The sequence below is a fragment of the Nelumbo lutea genome, chromosome 5, assembly GCF_056320005.1.
Source record: "Nelumbo lutea isolate HS-2025 chromosome 5, American lotus-T2T, whole genome shotgun sequence".
NCBI classification, from domain to species: Eukaryota; Viridiplantae; Streptophyta; class Magnoliopsida; order Proteales; family Nelumbonaceae; genus Nelumbo; species Nelumbo lutea.
In genome coordinates, this window is record NC_142688.1 from 68,875,082 (window position 1) to 68,890,807 (window position 15,726).

At 43.6% G+C, this 15,726-nt stretch overlaps 1 pseudogene across 1 annotated transcript; it reads left to right on the forward strand.

Annotated features, from left to right (window-relative positions):
- The first annotated feature begins 12,366 nt into the window (after positions 1 to 12,366).
- Positions 12,367 to 14,009, forward strand: LOC148852816 (putative carboxylesterase 18 pseudogene; annotated as a pseudogene). Its single transcript, XR_016099567.1, has one exon. The product of XR_016099567.1 is annotated as a putative carboxylesterase 18 pseudogene (transcript).
- The last annotated feature ends 1,717 nt before the right edge of the window (positions 14,010 to 15,726 follow it).

Genomic DNA, 15,726 nt, shown 5'->3' on the forward strand with positions numbered 1-15,726 from the left:
ACCCTTATCTTATCTGCAGATCAGATCAGCCATCTTCTAATCTAATTAGGAGGCTTCCAGATCTAAATCTTATTTAGATCTTGGACTCTCTATGTAGATAGTGTCTACGCCCAATCCTATCTATTGATCCATCTCAGAATTTTCCCCTTTTAATTGACTGATCAAATCAACCCATTCGAAATGGGCTTAAGGCCCATTTAAGGATATGTACTCAGTTAGCCATCCAAACTGCTGCCCAGTTGGGCTTCCTTGTATGGCATGGGACCCAAACATTGATCTACACATTAGCCACTTGGGTTCAGCCTAGCCTTTGTTACAAGGCCTAGCCGAATACACTGTTATGGACAGTGCACCCTTGAAACCCATCTTATGGGCTCTATGGGCCCAACACTTACACTAAGTGGTCCCTGGGCCAAGCCACCTTGTAACACCTGGGGATTGTGGGCAGATGCAAGATTAGCCAATCAGGTATTATCCTCAATGGTCTTACACTTAACCTCTCAGCCCATAATGATCACACACTACCCGACAAGAGAGGACCTCTCCCTCGGCTGCAAGGAACAGTGTCGCACTCTCTGCTTATATGGATCCCAGGAATTAAAACCATTTTTCAAATCATTTCAAAACCATAATATATATACTTTTATATCTCATATAAAATATATTTTGCAAAACAAATCTCAACGATTGAAATCGACTGCCGGCAGTCTTGGTTTCTATCAGTGAGAGTGCATCCCCGATCATTACCTTTGTCCGACAAAGGGGCTGATCCTATCACTATGATCACCCACTCAAATGAATTCTCAGATTGTCCCAACATACCTAGGATTTGACCCCCGCTAAGGATCTCACTGATTGGTATATCAAAGACAACCCAATCCGACACCTAGTGCAGTATCATAATCGAGTCTAGGGGTTGGGTGTAATTTTCCAGTTTTGCCCATCAATCTCCAAGGTCCAAGGCAATACTAGAAATCTGGTCCAATTCAAATATTCAATTAACCCTACACTATATGTGCCTAGGGTCTCACCCTGGCAGCTGAGACAGGCCACCCCAACCGACTTGGTGGCACCACAATGTCAGCCTTGTCAGGATAGGTCTCCCCAGACCGACCCACTGGCTGTGAACATTCTAAACTAACACGAGTCTCAATAAGTGTCCAGTTTAAGGGTATTACATAGAAACATACCAAGGGAACATGAATCAAATATGCACTTTTAATCATTTACAATAAACTCATAAAATACATCATTTTGATTGAAGCTAAGGGCATACAAAACTGTCTAACAGCTCCCACTTGCACTTAGGTCCAATCTGGTACAAGCCAGAGTCCCATGCTTTCCACGTGTTTCTCAAACACTTTCTATGATAGTGGCTTCGTCAATGGGTCTGCTACATTTTCCGCTGATGCTACCTTTTGAATCATGACGTCTCCTCTACCAATAATCTCCCGCAGTACGTGGTGCTTCCTCTCGATATGCTTCGACTTCGAGTGGGCTCGCGGATCCTTAGCCTGAGCTATGGCTCCATTTTTGTCACACAACAATGGGATGGGTGATGTGCTGGACGGAAGTATTCCCAACTCTAAACGAACTTCTTCATCCACACGGCTTCTTTGGCAGCCTCACTTGTGGCAATGTACTCGGCCTCGGTCGTGGAGTCTGTAGTGGACCCCTGTTTGATGCTTTTCCAGCAAACAACACATGATCTTATCATGAAAGCATATCTAGATGTAGACTTTCTATCATCTGTATCAGAATAGAAATCGGCATCTGTATACCCTTGGATCTGTAGTAAGCTACCATCGAATACTAGACAAAACTCTTTTGTCCTTTGAAGGTACTTAAGTATGTTTTTCATAGCAGTCCAATGCTCCTGCCCTGAGTTGGCCTGAAATCTGCTTAATATACTCACTGCCTGAGCAATGTCAAGACGAGTGCACAGCATGGCATACATGATGCTTCCTATGGCAGAGGCATAGGGAACGTCTTTCATGCCATCAATCTCCTCAAAAGTCTTGGGAGACATCTTCTTGTAGAGACTGACTCTGTGCCTGAAAGAAACATTTCCTTTCTTGGAGTTCTCCACTCATCATATGAGTTTTCCCTTTGGCCTCTGTCAAATAAGGTTCAGAGCCATTTTCAGGTAAACCTTTCTGTCCAGTGAGTGTTTACCCATCATGTTCGTGAACGCCAAGGTACCGTGAGAGAGTTCCCATTTTTTGGTGAAGCCCCTCCCACATCGGTCTATGACGCCCCTATCATCTTATGAAACACTTAGACAAGCCCAACAGCAAATGGATAGCCCATTTTCTGGTGCGTTTCCTCATTACTGAAGGACCCATCCTCATGCTAATGATGGAAGGCCTTTAGAGAGTTCATCATATAAATCTCCTTATCACATGCACTCATATCCACTGGAGGGAACATTTATTACGTCGTAATTTGATTTAGGTCAAACCAAAGTGGCTCCCACTGACTTTCATAAAGTCAAATTTAGATGGGCCTTAATTGGCTAGGGTACCGTACGTAACCTCTTGATGAGGTGTGGGGCCCACCACTGAGGGAGGTCATCCAATGACCAAAAGGGACACCATGGCAATGATGTGCATTCAGCCATGGTGTGCGCAAGAGCCACTATCGATTGAGCATGGGCCAAGCACTTATGGCCCATGTACATAGCACATCACACATCCATACATCTCATGTAGGGATAAATTGATCCAAACAATTAATCATCTGTAAGGCCCATTGGAAGCCCATTTTAAATCCATAATATTAACCATTAATATTATCTACGTATATGGGCTGAATTAGGGTTACCCAGTTCGGCCCATATACTTTATCCTTTGAAGTGGGCTTTTGGCAGTTTTAACTATTTAAAACTGGGCCTTTATAGGTTGGGCCAAATTAACCATTTAACTAAATATAAATCCTCAGGCCCATTAGTTAGAAAATTAGGGTTGACTTTCAGCCTTGATTAAACCCTAGATTTGGTCCAAACAGTTTGAACCAATCTTGGTTCGAATGGGTCTAGGGTTTGATTTTTAATTAAATCTTTAATTCAAGAAAATAATCTGAAATTAAAGAACTGATAAAACAAAATCAAGAATCTATCAAATAGGGCTGTTCGCACAATCCATCCTGCAAAACAGAGGTTAGATCATAGATTGTAGTTTCACAAACTACAAATCGCAGGTAGCGAATGTCCCATCTGCAAAAATCTCCTTCCATGCACCGCCATCTTTGATAAAAAAAATAGATTGAAATAGAAAACCTAATTTCTATTATAATTACATTAGATCGAATGCCTAATACATTGAGTCTAAAAAAAATTATTTATAGACCAAATGTAATGAATAAATCAAGAAACTGCAAATCTTGCAGGTTCCCTAAATAAACCAAAAAATCGATCTACTCTTGTACGAATAGCCCATAAATCAAGAAAATAAAAAAGAACTATGGGAACAAATTTCCCAAAACCCATATCTGCACAAATCAGGTTGAACGCCTTCTATCCATTTGTGCAGGTTCAGATCTGAAACAAATTGGATCAAGATTTGAACCTAGCTCTAATACCACTGAAGGGATAGGATATCCATCACATGGACGCCCAAATCATGCGGAATGGACTGGGCGAATTTCAAAAAATTTCTCCCATCTTCGTAGGGAATCGAATTCCCTATTTTAGAAAAACATATTTTTCAAGGATCAATCTTGAACCATTAACCAAACTAGATCTGAACCAAAAGGAGTAAGAGGGAGGATGTACCTGATACAGAGAAACAATATCTCTCAATGGAGGTGTTCAGGCCCAAGGAAGGACCCAAAATCTGCTCCCACTGAAAATGGTGCAATATAGGATGGAGTAGAATCAGCAATGTTCTTCCAAAAGAACTTGACCCTTCGCAAGAATCAACAGGATGGCTTGTGAATACAGCTCTAATCAATATTTTCCCCAAAAGATTGGTATCAAGATCAAATCTTGATTACTCTTGTAGAGAGTAGGAGATCGAACTACTGGAGGTGGCAGCTATAGGAAGGAGGCGACAAGAGAGTATTTGCAGGGTGTAGGATTCTCTCTTCTTGTGATTTCAGCTCTGAAGACAAGAGTTTTGGATTGCATGTCTAAAGTCTACTGCCCCCTTCCTCCTTTTATAATCTTAAAGGGATCAGCTCCTAATCCCATTAGGAGTTGCTGATCCAAATCATATTTGGATCAGAAGTTCCTTTATGTGATAAGGGATAACCCTTATCTTATCTGCAGATCAGATCAGCCATCTCCTAATCTAATTTGGAGGCTTTTAGATCTAAATCTTATTTAGATCTTGGACTCTCTAAATGGATAGGGTCTAGGCTCAATCCTATGAGCTGATCCACCTCAGAATTCGCACCTTTAAGTGACTAATCAAATTAGCCCAGATCGAAATGGGCTTAAGGCCCATTTAATGTTATTTATTCATTTAGCCTTCCAAACTGCTGCCCAGTTGGGCTTCCTTGTATGGCGTGGGACCCAAACATTGATCTACACATCAGCCACATGGGTTCAGCCCAGCCTTTATTACAAGGCCTAGCCAAATACACAGTTATGGACAGTGCACCCCCGAAACCCATCTTATGGGCTCTATGGGCCAACACTTACCCTAAGTGGTCCCTGGGTCAAGTCACCTTGTAACACCCAGGGACTATGGGCAGATGCAAGATTAGCCCATCAGGTATTATCCTCAATGGTCTTACACTTAACCTCTCAGCCCATAATGATCACACACTGCCCGACAAGAGAGGACCTCTCCCTCGGCTGCAAGGAACAGTGTCGCACTCTCTGCTTATATGGATCCCAGGAATTAAAACCTTTTTGCAAATCATTTTGAAACCATAATATATATACTTTTATATCTTATATAAAATATATTTTGCAAAACAAATCTCAACGATTGAAATCGGCTGCCGATAATCTTGGTTTCCATCAGTGGGAGTTAATCCCCGATCATTACCTTTGTCCGACAAAGGGGCTGATCCTGTCACTATGATCACCCACTCAGATCAATTCTCAGACTGTCCCAACATACCCAGGTTTTGACCCCGCTAAGGATCTCACTGATTGGTATATCAAAGACAACCCAATCCAACACCTAGTGTAGTATCATAATCGAGTCTAGGGGTCGGGTGTAACTTTCCAATTTTGCCCATCAATCTCCAAAGTCTAGGGCAATACAGGAAATCTGGTCCAGTTCAAAGATTCAATTAATCCTACACTGTATGTGCCTAGGGTCTCACCCTGGCAGCTGAGACAGGCCGCTCCAACCGACTTGGTGGCACCACACTATCAGCCTTGTTAGGATAGGTCTCCCCAGACTGACCCACTAGCTGTGAACATTCTAAACTAACACGAGTCTCATTAAGTGTCCAGTTTAAGGGTATTACATAGAAACATACCAAGGGAACATGAATCAAATATGCACTTTTATTCATTTACAATAAACTCATAAAGTACATCATTTTGATTGAAGCTAAGGGCATACAAAACTGTCTAGCTCGTATAGCCTCCTCTGAGGCCCCATGCTCAGACCAAACTATGGCCAACACACATAGTTCTTCACAAACTAGACATCCACCTAGCCTCCGTAATTGAGGCTAGACCCCTCGAAAGGGAAGGGGGGGCATAGACCCCTCGAAAAAAAAGGAGATACAAAAAGGCATAAGATATGCAAATAGTGTTTCATTAAATGTTCAATGTTTAACAATTACAAAAAAGTCTTGGCCTTTAATGGGGAGCCTGAGCCTGCTTTACGAAAATATATACAAGCAAAAAAGAAAGGAAAAGTGCATCAAGAACTCAAGCAACCTATGCGCCACCCATGGTTGGAGGGGCAACAATGTCCTCAGTGGTAGCGATACCAATAGGGACCTTGGTAGCAGTGTCGGCCTTAAAAGGAAGGGAGTCGGGGAGCACCCTCAGCTTGTCCACCAAAAACCCAACAATAGCTTCCCAGCACCAACATGGCGATGATGGTTCTAAGGGAATTGGTGGCTAATTGGCTAAGGGTAATCCCATACCACTTCGGTAGCTTGGAGATCAATGGATAGAGGGAAAACCTAAGGCTGAACTCCAAGAAGTGTTGGTAGACACTGATTTCCCCCTTCTCCGGTGTCAACAGATCACTAGTGTTGGGGACCCTTAGCCTGTAAGACTAAAGGATATAGTACCTTCTACCCAAGGACTTCACATGGTTGTAGTTTAAGACATTGTCATGCACCGAGTGTGGTAGACGCTCTATGTGCACCGAGGGCGAAGGCAAGAAACTCCAAAAGATTGTAGGCAAGTTGAGGGCTCTGGGAAGCAAAGGTCTCTTGAAAGCAAGGGCACTCAAAAGAAAATGGCGAAGAAATGTGCGACTAAGGCATCTATTTAAAGAAAATGGATGGTCCAGTTCACGCCTGAACCATCGGCTTTGCGACAACCGCCCCCGCGGTCCTGTCTGCTGGCCAACATGCGTCACTCGCCTTGGGAAGACAAAGTGATGCTGAGCAAACCAACCAGCCATCTCTCCATGTCTTGCTGGTCCAACTGGACAAGCCGATCCAGCTAGTGCACGACCCAGCTTGCTCGGGTCCCGTCTCCCCCCACAGTCGTGTCACTGCAACCCATCACGGGCACGACCCCGACATCAGCTCGGAGACCTGCACCGCGTATGACCTGGATCGGACACTAAAACCCATCTCCTCCATGGTTCACGGGCCAAGTAGGACAAGCTCCACCCATATGCGGCCAAGTTGCCTGCTTAGGAACCCAATTGTCCCACCGAAGGCACCCATAGCCAAAGCCAAGGCATCCACGAAATCGCTTCCATGCCAACACAGGGTAGTGGGGCAAGGTCCCCTCCTCGTCCTTCTACAGCAACGGCCTTGCAGCTGACGTCAAAGCCCTCAAATAGAAAGAACCTCCACGGCACCCCGAGAGAATGGAGCAAAGCCAAGATGACACCACTACAGGACACCTCATCAAGAGACCCAACAGCGCCTCCTAGCACTACCAACACACTCCCTTCGTCTAAAGCCAAGGCCCCAAGCCTGGGCCTCCACCATGGCCTCAGGAGTGGGGGGCAAGTGATGCAAGCACATTCGGCTCATCCAATGGCAAGCCTACACGTGCCAATCAATGCGGCTTAGGTAGAACTAATTAGGGCACACACAGAGCCAAGCTCAGCGGGCCTCGTGGGACTAATCATGATGCTATCAAGGCTGAGCATAGCGGGCCTCGCAGAACCAATTGTGCAGGCGAAGGGATGAGAGATCCATCATATGGACGGACGAACCCTGTAGGAAGGTTGGGTAAATTTTCAAAAATTTCTCTCTCCCATGTGGGAATCACATTTCCTATTATAGAAAACTGCATTTTCAATGATCAATCTTGAAACCAAACCGGACCAGATCTAAAACTGAAAGGGAGTAGAGGGACATACTTGATACAGAGTAATAATAAACCCCCAATGAAGGTGTTCATGTCCAAGGAGAAGACCAAATACTGCTTCCACCGAAGATGACACGGTGTGAGGTGAAGCAGAATCAGCAGGACGATTCTTCAGCAAGAATGTGATGGAGGGCAGGTGTGCATGACTTCAGATTGCCTTTTCTACCAAAAGGCAATATCGAGAACTGTTCTTGATCACTCCCACTGGTGGAGATCAAACTGGTAGGGCAGCAAGAGCAGGAGAGAAGAAGACAATGTAGTCAAACTGTGTTGTCTCTCTCTATAATTCCGCAATCTGTGAGATGATTTGGAGGTTTGCCTTGCTCTTCTATTTATAGGCTTAAAGAGAGGTTCTCCTAATCCCATTAGGAGTTTCCTAATCCAAATCTTATATTTGGATCTGGACTCTCTTTAAGAGATAAGAATAATCCCTTACCTTATCTGCAGATAAAGATTAGCATTCCTAATCAAATTAGGAGTTTCCTAATCCAAACCTTTATTTGGATATGGACTCTTTGAGTGGATAGGGATAATCCCTTATCCTATCTGATTATCCAAATCCCAGAACCGCCCTCTTTTAATTAATCTTATTAAGCCAGATCGAATTGGGGTTTAGGCCCATTAAGTGTATGTGCTCACTAGCCCTTTAATCTACTATCCAGTTGGTTATCCTTGTATGATGTGAGATCCAAACATTGATCTACACATCAGCCACATGGGTTCAGCCCAGCCTCTGTCACAAGGCTTGGCCGAATTCACTGTAGGAGACAGTGAACCCCTGAGTCCATCACCATGGGCTCTTAATGGGCCCAACATTTACACTAAATCATCCTTGGGTCAAGCCACCTTATAAAAACCCAAGGGTTGTGGTCAAATGCAAGATTATCCCATCAAGTATTACCCTCAATGGTCTTACACTTAACCTCTCATCCCATAATGATCAAACATGGCCCGATAAGAGAAGACATCTCCCTCAGCTGCAAGTTACAGTGCTGCACTCTTTACTCACATAGATCTCGAGAATTAAAACCTTTTGCAAACATTTTGAAACCATAATATATATGTATATCTTTATATAAGTATATTTTGCAAAACAAATTTCAATGGTTGAAATCAACTGCCGGTAGTTTTGGTTTCCATCAGAGAGAGTGCATCTTCGATCATTCACTTTGTTCGACAAAGGGGCTGATCCAATCACTATGATCACCCACTTAGATGAATTCTCGAACTGTCCCAACATACCTAGGTTTTGACCCCCTCTAAGGATCTCACTGATTGGCATATGAAAGACAGCCCAATCTGACACCTAGTGTATTATTATAATCGAGTCTAGGGGTCAGGTGTAATATTCCAGTTTTGCCCATCTATCTCCAAGGTCCAGGGCAATACTAGTGTTAGACAGTTTTTGTATGCCCTTTGCTTCAATCAAAATGATGTACTTTATGAGTTTATTGTAAATGAATAAAAGTGCATATTTGATTCATGTTCCCTTGGTATGTTTCTGTGTAATACCCTTAAACTGGACACTTAATGAGACTTGTGTTAGTTTAGAATGTTCACAGCCAGTGGGTCGGTTTGGGGAGACCTATCATGACAAGGCTGACACTATGGTGCCACCAAGTCGGTTGGGGTGGCTTGTCTCAGCTACTAGGGTGAGACCCTAGGCACACACAGTGTGGGATTAATTGAATCATTGAACTGGACCAGATTTCCAGTTTTGCCCTGGACCTTGGAGATTGAAGGGCAAAACTGGAAAATTACACCCGACCCCTAGACTCGATTATGATACTGCACTAGGTGTCGGATTGGGCTATCTTTGATGTACCAATCAGTGAGATCCTTAGTAGGGGTCAAAACCTGGGTATGTTGGGACAGTCTGAGAATTCATCTGAGTAGGTGATCATAGTGACAGGATCAGCCCCTTTGTCGGACAAAGGTAATGATCGGGGATGCACTCTCACTGATGGAAACCAAGACTACCGGCAGTCGATTTCAATCGTTGAGATTTGTTTTGCAAAATATATTTTATATGAGATATAAAAGTATATATTATGGTTTCGAAATGTTTGCAAATAGGTTTTAATTCCCAGGATCCATAGATGAGAGAGTGCAACACTGTTCCTTCCAACCGAGGGAGAGGTCCTCTCTTGTCGGGCAGTGTATGATCATTATGGGCTGAGAGGTTAAGTGTAAGGCCATTGAGGATGATACCTGATGGGCTAATCTTGCATCTGCCCACAGTCCCTGGGTGTTACAAGGTGGCTTGGCCCAGGGACCACTTAAGGTAAGTGTTGGGCCCATAGAGCCCATCTGATGGGTTTCAGGGGGTGTACTATCCATAACAGTATATTTGGCTAGGCCTTGTAACAAAGGCTGGGCTAAACCCATGTGGCTGATGTGTAGATCAATGCTTGGGTCCCACGCCATACAAGGAAGCCCAACTGGGCAGTAGTTTGGAAGGCTTAATGAATACATAACCCTAAATGGGCCTTAAGCCCATTTCGAACTGGGCTAATTTGATTAGTCTTTAAGGGGCGAATTCTGAGATAAGATCAGCTGATAGGATTGGGCCCACACCCTATCCACTCAGAGAGTCCAAGATTTAAATGAGATTTAGATTTGGAAACTTCCTAATTAGATTAGGAGCTGGCTGATCTAATCTGCAGATAAGATAAGGATTATCCCTTATATAAAAAGGATTTCTAATTCAGATATGATTTGGGTTAGCAACTCCTAATGGGATTAGGAGCTGATCCCTTTAAGTCTATAAAAGGAAGAGGGGGAGGCAGCCTTTAGACATCCAACAATCACTGGCAACAGTCTTGTCTTCAGAGCTGAGATCACAGAAGAGAGAATTCTGCACCCTACAAATAATCTCTAGCCGCCTCCTTCCTGCAACCGCCGCCTACAACAGTTCGATCTCCATTGCTTGGGAGAAATCAAGATTGGATCTTGATTGCAATCTTTTGGAGAAAAGATTGGTAGGAGTTGTATTCACTAGCCATCCAGGTGATTCTTGGGAAGAATCAAGTTCTTAGGAAGGACACTGTTGATTCTGCTCCACCTTGCACTACGCCATCTTCAGTGGGAGCAGATTTTGGTTTCTACCTTGGGCGTGAACACCTCCATTGAGAGATATTGTTTCTCTGTATCAGGTATTATCTCTCTCTCCTCCTTTTGGTTTAGATCTGATTCAGTTTATGGTTCAATAATGATCATTGAAAATATGATTTTCTAAATATGGAATTCGATTCCTAGTTGAAGGGAAAGAAAAAATTTTTGAAATTCGCCCCCTTTATTCCGCAATCTTGAGCGTCCATGTGATGGATTTCCTATCCCTTCAACTAGAATTTTGGTTCGGTTCAAGGTTTCAAGAAAACCTACACTGCATGTACCTCAGGTCTCACCCTGGCAACTGTGACAAGCCACCTCAATCAGCTTGACGGCACATCAGTGTCAGCCTTGGCAAGATAAATCTTCCCAGATCTACCCAACGGCTGTGAAGATTCTAAACTAACACATATGTGTCCAGTTTAAGGGTATTACACAGAAACACACCTTGATAGCATGAATCAAATATGTACTTTATTCATTAAATTAAATGTCATAATGTACATCATTCTGATTGGAGCTAAGGGCATACACTGTCTAACAGCGGGATCACTTGATGGCCATATATGGCCGCACTCCCCGCGTATGGATTCCATCTTGACCGCCTGAGCTCTACCATTACCCGGCGGCCCCAAGTATAAATAGAAGGTAACTCCCCCCAAGGTAAAGGATCCCAGAACTTAAGACTCTCGAGCTCTTCTTGAGATTTCTTGTCCTCCCTTGTGACCTCGTCTGAGCCCTCATACCTCAGATCTTCGTCACCTTGTACCAACCTACTAACTTGACCGTTGGAGCCTCCACCTCGGGTGCCAACCTGGGGCCTCTGATGTGTATTCTCCCTTTATAGGATTGATTTACCCGCCGTCGACCATTTTGGACACCTCAGGTCTCAGGCACCTTGCACCTCAGATGCCTGGACTCCACACCTCGGCTTGAGAGTAAATTGGTAGTGTTGTCCTCGACCATTCTGAGCATCAACAAATAATAATAATAATAAGAAGAAGAAGCTGGATTCCGCGTTTACATATGCTTGTGGATGCTGTTGTGCTAAATTCGGTGGAGGAGAATGAAAAAATGGAGGGAGGGAGTTCGAAATGAGGACAGATGAACTTTGGTTTATTGGTCTTTTTGTGTTGATGGCCGAAGTCCCGTTAACGTTACCGTTTACTCATTCCAACGACGTTAATTTCTGGTTGGCTGGTTCATGCATTCTGTAAACCCACAGGATCACAGAACGCGGAATCCCTTCTAGGCTGTAAGACTCATCATAATGTCTCATGCATTCAATAAGTTGGGCCATGTGCATTTTATAGCTGACGTTGGACATTAGACATGAATGGTCCTCCGCAGCCCCAAACACAACTATGCTATTGGTTCACAGGTATAGGGATTTGGAATCAGAATCATAATAAATGATTTCGATTTAAACTGTTTAATTGGAAGTATCAGATTCTCATTCGAAATGAAGTCCCACTTTATAAGAATAGACCATTCCGATTTTAATTTTATAGGGGATTTTGATTCTGATTTTTATTCCAATTCAGACCGTTAATCAAACAGACCCTTAATGTCATGATTTTCAATTTTAACCCACTTACGTATCAAAACTGCAGAATTGAACTTACCTGCGATTGTGAGGAGGAAATCCGGATTCATTTAATTATTGGCTGGAGCAAAATGACTGATCGCCAATGAAACAACTATCAAATTCAGCCATAGGCTCCATACCATAGACTAAAACTGAATTTTTGTAAAATACATAAAGAATTATTGGGTTTGGAACAATGACATGTATGGATTGGATTGAAGACGAAGGAAATACTCACCACCACTAATCGGCATTCCTCCATTCCCTCGCTGGCTAGCTCTCTATATACTCTCTCATTCCTCACCTGAAAGCCGCGGAACCACCACCTCCACCATTATATAATCCATCATTACTCGTTTCTCAGCTCAGTTTGGACTTCGGAGATATTGAGAGATGCCCAAGAAAGGTCGTTCATCGTCGTCTCCGCCGCTTCCATTGAAGACCCGCATCTACCTCTCTATCCTTTCCACCGCTGTCAAACTCTGCTTTCGTCGCAACGGCACTTTCAGTCGTCGTGTCGCCAACCTCTTCGACATCAAGATCTCTCCCAACAGAAAACCACGTAAAGGCCTCATAACCGCCGATGTAACGGTCGACGATGCCCGTGACATCTGGTTCCGACTCTATACTCCAACTGAACCCGCCGCCGACGCCTCTCTCCCCGTCGTATTCTTCCTTCACGGCGGAGGATTTTCGATCCCCAGTCCTGATTCCATGCTCTACGATTCCGTTTGCCGTCGCTTCGCACGCAAGATCCCCGCCGTCGTTGTCTCCGTCAACTACCGTCTCAGCCCAGAAAGCCGTTTCCCGTCACAGTACGAAGATGGGTTCGACCCTCTCAAGTTCCTTGACGGCCGACAGTTCGACGGTTTTCGGGCCAAGGCTGACCTTTCGAAGTGCTTCCTCGCTGGGGACAGTGCAGGAGGAAACCTGGCGCACCAGGTGGCGTGCCGGACCGGCGTAGCAGAGTTTCGGGAGGTGAGAATTATCGGACTGATCTCAATCCAACCGTTTTTCGGTGGAGAGGAGCGGACGGAGTCGGAGATCTGCCTCACTCGAATTCCGTTGGTGTCAGTGAAGTCTACCGACTCGGCGTGGAAGATGTTCTTGCCGGAGGGATCGAACCGGGACTATGAAGCAGTAAATGTATCGGGTCCCAATTCGGCCGATATATCGGGAGTGAATTATCCGGATACGTTAGTGTTTGTTGGTGGGTTCGATCCGTTGCAGGATTGGCAAAGGAGATACTGCGAGTGGCTCAAGAGGTCTGGAAAAAATGCTTCTCTGATCGAGTATCCAAACGCTATCCATGGTTTTTATTGCTTTCTGGAATTGCCCGAATCTTCTAGGTTAATTACGGATATTAGGGATTTCATTCAAAATCAGTTCAATAAGTCCATTAAATAATGGATCAAGGCACAACACTTCATGAGAGGCCCAAGCCCATATATTAATATTAAGTTATTGAAAATTGAAATGAATACAAGGTGGAAATTGGATCAGTCTATTTAAAACTGAAGTTCAGCTAGTAGGGTTGGAGCCTATTCCGGCCAAAGTTACAAAATGCATTTGTGTGCCAACAAAATAATCTGAAATCAATTGGAGCCACTGTTAAGGGCCAGTTTGGGAGGGTTAAAGCTCTGATTTTTTCTGACAGATAAACATAAATTTTATTAACTATTAGCGAATATAAAATTTAAATGAGGTTAAAACCAAAAAGGTGGTGAATACCACCAAATTGAAGAACTTGTTCGTTTGCTTTGTCAAGTCTGATATCTGAATGTGAAACTGTATTAATTACTTCTAGAGATACATTAGAGTTGAAGAACTTTTCTTGATTCTGAAGGGCTTGTTCGTCACTCCAAAATTGATGTGACTGATTCAATTTATTTGCAACATTTTGTCTTTCAAAACATTGTCAATTCGCAATTATACTTGTTAATGGGCCGGGCTTGGATTTGGCTTTTATCAAAATTTTAATGGCCTGGCCAGTCCAAATTCAACATAGTGTAAAATTGGGCCCGAAACCTGGCCCATGACAGGTCTATTCTCAATTCAAAACAATTTTAGAAACACATTGAAATCCATTTATGTGATATTTTGTTTTTCTTCAAAATAATGTGTGTTCCCAATTCATTGGGGTCGCTCCAATTTGGAACATGGAGGTCATAGGTGTTAGACAGTTTTGTATGCCCTTAGCTTCAATCAAAATTGATGTACTTTATGAATTTATTGTAAATGAATAAAAGTGCATATTTGATTCATGTTCCCTTGGTATGTTTCTATGTAATACCCTTAAACTGGACACTTATTGAGACTCGTGTTAGTTTAGAATGTTCATAGCCAGTGGGTCGGTCTGGGGAGACCTATCCTGACAAGGTTGACACTGTGGTGCCATCAAGTCGGTTGAGATGGCTTGTCTCAGCTACCGGGGTGAGACCCCAGGCACATACAGTGTGGGATTAATTGAATCTTTGAACTGGACCAGATTTTCTGTATTGCCCTGGACATTGGAGATTGATGGGCAAAACTGGAAAGTTACACCCGACCCCTGGACTCGATTATGATACTGCACTAGGTGTCGGATCGGTCTGTCTTTGATGTACCAATCAATGAGATCCTTAGCGGGGGTCAAAACCTGTGTATGTTGGGACAATCCGAGAATTCATCTAAGTGGGTGATCATAGTGACAGGATCAGCCCCTTTGTTGGACAAAGGTAATGATCGGGGATGCGCTCTCACTATTGGAAACCAAGACTGCTGGCAGCCAATTTCAACCGTTGGGATTTGTTTTGCAAAGTATATTTTATATGAGATATAAAAGTATATATATTATGGTTTCTAAAATGTTTGCAAAAGGTTTTAATTCCCAGGATCCATATAAGTGGAGAGTGCAACACTGTTCCTTGCAGCCGAGGGAGAGGTCCTCTCTTGTCGGGCAGTGTAAGATCATTATGGGCTGAGAGGTTAAGTGTAAGACCATTGAGGATAATACCTGATGGGCTAATCTTGCATCTGCCCACAGTCCCTGGGTGTTACAAGGTGGCTTGGCCCAGGGACCATTTAGGGTAAGTGTTGGGCCCATAGGGCCCATTTGATGGGTTTCAGGGGGTGTGCTGTCTTAACAGTGTATTCGACCAGGCCTTGTAACTAAGGCTGGGCCGAACCTATGTGGCTAATGTGTAGATCAATGCTTGGGTCCCATGCCATACAGGGAAGCCCAACTGGGCAGCAGTTAGGAAGGTTAAGTGAGCACATAAGCTTGATGGGCCTGAAGCCCATTTTGAACTGGGCTATTTATTTAGTTAATTAAAGGGGCGAATTCTGAGATAGATTAGCAGATAGGATAGGGTCTTAATCCTATTCACTCAGAGAGTCCAGATCTGAATGTGATTTAGATCTAGAAACCTCCTAATGGGATTAGGATAAAGCTAATCTAATCTGCAGATAAGATAAGGGTTTATCCTTATCACTAGAAGAGAAGGTTGATCCAAATATGATTTGGATAAGCACCTCCTAATGGGATTAGGAGCTGATCTTTTCAAGCTAACAAAAA